We start from the raw sequence: 7,224 nt of genomic DNA, 5'->3' as shown, positions 1-7,224 counted from the left end.
CTCAGTGGTGCACGGGCTCAGTTGCTCCGCGGCATGTGGGATCTTCCCGGACCAGGGCTCGAACCTGTGTCCCCTGCATTGGCAGGCGGATTCTTAACCACTGCGCCACCAGGGAAGCCCTCAGTGGCCATTTTAAAGAGTGCAAAAATGGCTACACTGTTACAATATAAATCTGTGCTTTAATCCAGGTGTTTGGGACACAGATGTCTGTAGGATATGACAGAGAAGCCCCTTGAGTGGAGTGAGATGGGACCATAGGAAGTGGTAGTGACCGTGGCCTTGGAGAGTGTGCTCCATCCACACACAAGGGGCCTGTGCTTCTCAGCTCCATGCACTTGTTGCTGTGTGGGAACTTAGGCACTGTGTTGCCAGACCTTCGCATTTTTCAAGATCCAGAAACCCAGGCTCGCTCTGAAAATTCCCAATTTTTAGACACTGTGCAGACGAAACAAAAGCACAGCTACTCTGCTGATTTGGCCCACAGGCTGCGAGTTTCCACTCCCTACTGTCTAGATCTGCCTCAAGAACTAGACTCCTGCCCTAAATGACAGCTCATCCCTTCAGCACAAAATAAAACAAAACCAAACCTCTTCTTTTTTGAGTAGAGAAAATGGGCACAGGCTGTCTGGTAAGCTATGTGTGAATTTACTCAGAGAATGTTTCCTGAGTACCTTCTGTGGCTTGTTCGTTTTACTAGAAGGTAGTATAGAGCCCCTGCCCTGAAGAGCAGCTCAAGTATTGCCTGTAAGAGAAGTGAGGCACTTTGTTTTCTGGCAAAATTTGCCTTACGTGACATAATACCTGAATCACTCCTCTATTCCTTTTCAGATGAATCCTTCAGCAAAAATATTTCTGGGAGTTAAGAACTATTGTTAAATTGGTAGCAATTCCTCAGGGTAGTATAACCCATCCGCTACATTTTATAACTGACTCATTTAAGGACAAAGATGGTGTTTGCAGATGTGTGTGCTATAGGCTTATATCACACATGCCCCAAATTTCCAGGAATAACATGTATTTCAGTAAAAGAATCTGCCCTATTGTATCAAGTACACTCAAGCATCCCCTGATAGTGGTTTATAGTCAATGCAGACTAGGGGACCAAGAAAACAGAAGACTGAGTTTCTCTCCTTAAGAGGAGACAGAGGTGGAGACATTAGGGTGACCCACTGTACTGGTTTGCCCAGGGATTGAGGGCGTTTCCGGGAAGTGGGACTTTCAGTGCTAAAACCAGGAAAGTCCCAGGCAAATTGGGACAAATTGGTCTCCCTAGATCCCATTTCCTCTTCTACTTGGACACACGGCTGAATCACGCCTCCCAGCCCCTTGATGTTGGGTGTGACATGGGACTCAGTTTTAGTCAATGGATTGAGAGCTGAAATGATGAACACCTGGCCATAAGAAACCCAGTCTGCTGTGCTCCTTCTGCGGACCTGATGGGAAAGACCTTGGGCCCTTGGACGTGACAGAGGCTCTGTCAGCCTGTGTGTGTGTGTGTGTGTGTGTGTGTGTGTGTGACAGGAGCGTCCTACCCCACTAACCTGGGACCGGCCAGCACAGTGCCATTTTCTGGAGTGTGTCAGCCTTTAGGCATCTGAGAAATTGCTTGCCTCGGGGACTGACTCCAACTAACATGGAAATGAAGACGCTGAACTGGGATGCTGCTGTCAGAACCAAAATGTGTGGCGTTGACTATGGCTGGGTGATGAAACTATTGGAGGCTTGAGCTTGAGACCCATACTGTGAAGCGGCAACACGTTTTGTAAAACTGTTGCCTGTGCTACCTTAGGAGCCGCCCAAGTGCCCAGTGAGCATGTAACTCTAAGGGGTCAGAAAGTTAGTAACCTGTGGTTCTTTGCTGTGTTTGGCAAAGGCTTTCAAGAAAAAGGTGAGCTCAGGAAAGAATGAGCTCAGTTTGTAAGTAGGAAGGGGAAGAAAAGGTAAGAAATTTGGGGTGGTCTGGTTTTGGAAAAGCCTGTTGCTTCTAGAGCCCAAAGAGTTGGAAATAAGACTAAAAAGCCATTAAGGCCCATTAGGGCCTTTCAGTTAAACAAGATGATCCACCCGTTCAGCAAATATGGGATAAAGGGTATGGACTCTCTGTAGATGCCTTTGGTTTCAAATGGCTTCCAGGTGCTGACCGTTGAGCTGATAGAGGTGGACGAGACCAAGTACTAAATCATAACACCATCTTGTCCAGAAAAATATTTTTGGTCATGCTATTGGCACATTGAATTGATTGGATACAAATAAGGGAGAAGCCTGCTAAGTTTTTGAGGAACTTCTATTGCCAAGGAAAACACCAGCCAGCCCAGACTTCAATAATAACAACGACGACAGCAAAAGGTTGCTGAAACCTTCAAATAACCAGCAGGCCTTAGAAGTGACAGGAGCTGGAAGTGGGTGCAGCGGGCATCTAAATCTGTCCAGCTCCCAAGGAGATCATTCTACTCCAGCACCCACTTCACACAAGGAGGATACCAGGCAAGGAAACCTCCCAGACGCAGGAGCCTGGAGCTTTGGAGAATAATGGGCCAAGGATTTCCTCCCAGAGAGCAAAAGGAGTCAGCTAGGATCAGAGGTCACCCTCTGATGATCCTCGGGCTGTATCAAGCCTACTGACCAGAGCTGGCTCTCAGACACATATTTACATAGTGTTTGGGGCAAAAAAGTGAATTAGTGACATCCCTTCTGAAACTCGGATATCATTCCAAGTTCTGGCAACCTTGAGTCTGTCAATTCCTGCATGACAGTCTCCACCTGCTGCTGAGTTGAGCTGCTGTTGACTTTAGCTGGGGTGTGGGCCTCCAGCTGCCAGAGGCCACCACTCTGCGATGGCCCACTCTGTCAATTGCCATCATGCCTCACTCATCGGGTTGCATACCTGGCCCAGGTAAGCATTTGAGGTTGTGTTCCAAACCCAGACTCTAACATCTGATTCCTAAAATTTGGTGGCTTAATTCATTTTAACCCTGTTTTTAAAATTCACATGATATGAACCCTTAAAGAAGAAAAGAACTAGAACTTGTTCTAGTACCTCTTGGGTTTTATTTTGCTTTGTAGATCCAAGCTGTTGGAAAGGAGCACAGTTATGCTTTTTCCTTCTCAGATGAGACATGATTGAACTGGGCCAAAGCATGAAGACTGGCAGCGTCCTTTTGGGGAAAAGAAAATGGAACCCATTTGTTATTATTATTATTATTATTATTTTTTTGCGGTACGCGGGCCTCTCACTGTTGTGGCCTCTCCCGTTGCGGAGCACAGGCTCCGGACGCACAGGCTCAGCGGCCATGGCTCACGGGCCCAGCCGCTCCGCGGCGCGTGGGATCTTCCCGGACAGGGGCACGAACCCGTGTCCCCTGCATCGGCAGGCGGACTCTCGACCACTGCGCCACCAGGGAAGCCCCTGTTATTATTATTATTACATGTCATTGAGCTTACTGTGTGCTAAGCACTTGAGATACAGTATCTCATTTATTCTTCATGCCAGCCCCGTGAGGAAGGTGTCATCCCACATTATAGGAGAAGAGAGCCGAAGTAAATTGCCAGGTCAAGTGTAAAGAGGTGATAAGTGTCATGCAAACCACTTGTGACCGACACCAAGGTCAGTGCTCTTAGCCACCATTTTGGCCCTTTCCAAAGCCAGGCAGCCTCATCCAGTGGAGCATATCTGGGGCCAGTGGCAGCCCCAGTGCTGGCAATCTGTCCATCCCTCCGTGTGTACACCAAAGAGGGGTGCATGTGGTGGCACAGATCAGGGCTGGCCTGTGAGCCCTGTTTCTTCTAGAAAAGAATAATACACAACACTCTGCCCCAAACTCTTCCTGCCCTGTTAAGCTGCTTGGCTAGCAGGGTCCAATGGGATTCTATGTCCTTGTGAGGGAATTTTACAGCACAAGGGGAAGACTAGGTATGGATTGAGGAACCATAAGTGAATGTACAGCACAAAGACAAGTAGACCTCCACTTCCTCCTGTCCATCATGGCACCAGATGGATCCACAGCCTAGATGAGACAGTTACCTTTACTACACCAATGTCCCCGCCACTTGACCCAGAAAAGCCATCACTGGAGAATGAAATGATCCTCTAGAGCATGCAACTATTCGTTCATTCATAAAACACACCACATTTATTAAGCACCCACAGTGTACCAACCTTAGGGAGCCCCCTACGTCCTGTAGGTACAACAATGAAAACACTTCTGCTTTTGAGGTGCTCAAGTCCAGCAGCAAAGACAGATCATATAAAGGATTATTATAATGCAAAAGACTATCTCTCTCAAAATCATTGCACACTGAAGCGTCGTGGAGCAAAGTGGCAGGGAGAATCAGTTCTGTCTGGGAAGTAACTGAGGGTGGGAAGAGACACAGTTTGGAGAGGATATTTTGGTCTCACTCCATGCTTGTTTTGGGAAGAGGTGTTGGAATACTGTCTGCTGTTGGCTGCCCAGAATTCACTTTTCATCCTTCCTTTGGGAAACCCCAAGGTGACTACAGAAATGGCCCTGCTTGACATCTGCTCTTCCCCCCGGCCATGGCGACCCAACCTGGTTGAGTCAGAATGAACTTTAGCCTTCAAAGGACTCAGAATCTTGTCCCGTCTCTCCCTCTGCTGGGATTGGCAGTTCGAAAATGAAACGCTCACAAGTGCCACAGCCATGAGCAGAAACCTTGCGGCACCTGCAGGAGCCGTTGTGTGGGTCCAGAAGATGAGGCAGCCTAAAGAAAGCCGGGTTGAGATGTGAATCTTTGTGACGTCATTTGAACCCTGCTTTCAACTAGATCTGAAGTCAGATCTATCCCCCGACATTGCTCTTTTCTCTGAAGCTGATTTAAGTTAGGTTTTCTGTGGCTGGCAAACTAGAGGATCCCTAACTAGTACAGATCTTTTCTCTGTTTCCTTGTCGACAGATTGGAATTCTGTTTTTTTTTTTTTTTCTATAGGAATAATTACTGTTGCATACTTTGAATTTTGGAAGAAATAATTATTGCTGTATACTTTGAGTTTCCAAAGTTCTATAGGAGTGATAAGTCTGTCTCACGATAAAGGAAGGAAGGGAGGGAGGGAGGGGGAGAGAGAGAGAGAGAGAGAGAGAGAGAGAGAGAGAGAGAAAGAGGAAGAATGAAAGGAAAGAAAGAAAGAAGGAAGAAAGAAAGAGAGAGAAATAAAGAAAGAAGAAAGAGAACCACCTCCCGTGGTTTCATATTGAGTCCATTAGTGTGTGAAATTTTTACTAATACTGTAGATGAAGGACATCATATTTAACTGGTCCACATGGTTGAGACCATTCTGTAAATGACCAACTGTAATCTCCATGGAGGTGGTGCTCAACTATATCTGGGAAGGTCCTCGAAGGCTCCTCGAGAACGTGATACTTGAGCTATGCCTTCTAGGGTAAATTGTGAATTTACCCTAGAAGGCATAGCTAGGGTAAATTGCCAAGAGGGGAGGGAGGAATCTTGTGAACGCAGAGAGGAACGGAAACTTCAGGCTGGCTTCCTCTAACTGGAGCACAGGCTGGTGGGGTATGAGGCAGGAGGGGTTGGGGGAGGTCCTGGAGGGCCCTGTAATCATGCCAAGGAATTGCAGGGAAGGAACACATTATAAAGTCCATTTTAGGAAGAATTGAGGAGGGGTGAGGCTGTACACAGAGAAATCTGTTACTGAGCTGTTGAAATAGATCAGGTGCGAGAGAGGAATCTCAGAAACACACCAGGATGTAGAGTCTTGTCAGGGTGGGGTGGGGGAGGAGTGTGGGAGCCTCTGGCTCAGGGAATTGGGTGGGTGGGTGATAGTGCCACCCCCAGGGCAGGAATAGGAAGGTAGAGCCTGTCTGGCAGCCTAACAGAGCTCAGTTTTGAATGTGCAGAGTGAAGGGCTGTAAGGAATCCAAGTGGAGATTTCCTCTAGCCACACCAGCCTCTGGCTCCGGGACTGGGGGTAATCTGGGCTAGCTGGCAGAGATTCTCATGCTCATGAGGTCCACGCTTTTCTCTTCTTCCAGGGCACAGCCAGACTCCCTTCCCAACCTTCCTGCAGTAGCGTGCACTCTGTCCTGCCCACGGATGGTGAGCAGAGGGCATGTGTGCCACCTGCAGGCATGGCCCCGAGGGGCCTGCCCACACTCTCTTGGCCTCCATCCCCTAGCTGAGTGGGAGGGCTGTGAGGATGTGGGGAGGGCAGAGCTACAGACTGCAGGAGCCGGGCTCCCTGCGTGACCATGTGGGGCAGGGCACCTCCTCCCCACACGCCCTCCCAACTCAGAGTGAGCCACGAGGAGAGTGAAGAGTGACCTGGGCTTGTACTGAGCCCCAGGCATTTGGGAGTGTCTGTAACGCAGCTGAAGCAAGTGAGTTGAGTGTCATTTTTTTACCCAGTCCAAGCCTGCACTGCTCACCACACGGGTCAATGAATCGAGAGATGAGGTGTTGGGACAAGGAATAGTGACTTTATTCAGAAAGCCAGCAGGCCGAGAAGATGGTGGACTTGTGTCCAAAGAATCATCGTACCTGAGTTAGAATTCAGGCCTCTTTTATACTAAAAGGGGAGGGAGTGTGGCTGCTTGTTGCTAACTTCTTGGTGCAGGTATCCTTCGTTCTTGCGGCTGTCCACGTAGGTCTGGTCACAATGTTCCTATAAACCTCCAACAAGACAAATGTTATTCTCTGTTCTACAACTTTTTATCTCTGTATGAATGGGAAACTGTCATACCTTTAAAGGTCAGAGCCTTGAGAATGGGCTCTCCTGTATACTTCAGGCTATAGGCAACAATCTTTTACAAAGGTACAGAGCCAGCATGACTAAGCGCAAAGGTTAGAGCTAAAGGGATAGGTCCAATATGGAGTCAGGTTTGTTCTCCTCTGTTATAGGACCACGATACAGGTGGAGGAATCAGGTCTTCTCAGAGAAAGGGCAGGAGAGCGAAGGTGGAGGCAAATACAGATGCATTTGCAGGTGTTGGGAAGCTGCATGTTCCTCCTACTAACCGAATTTGTCCCCTGTGAATTAGGAAATGAGGGTCTGCACAGAAAGTTCAGACAGCAGCGGCTGGGAGTTTGAGAAAAACAATGAAGGTAGAATCACACAGATTTGTGGAAGGAAGCTGTCAATGAAAAGCACTTTTGGTTCCGATAGCAAATCCAGATCTTTCAGGATCCTGGTGGTCTCTGAAGAAGCCTCTGCCCCCAGATCAGGTGGCCTGGGGACCAGGCTCTGGGACTGGT

This window comes from Hyperoodon ampullatus, assembly GCF_949752795.1.
Source record: "Hyperoodon ampullatus genome assembly, chromosome: 16".
Taxonomy (NCBI): Eukaryota; Metazoa; Chordata; class Mammalia; order Artiodactyla; family Ziphiidae; genus Hyperoodon; species Hyperoodon ampullatus.
This window is presented reverse-complemented; position numbering follows the sequence as displayed.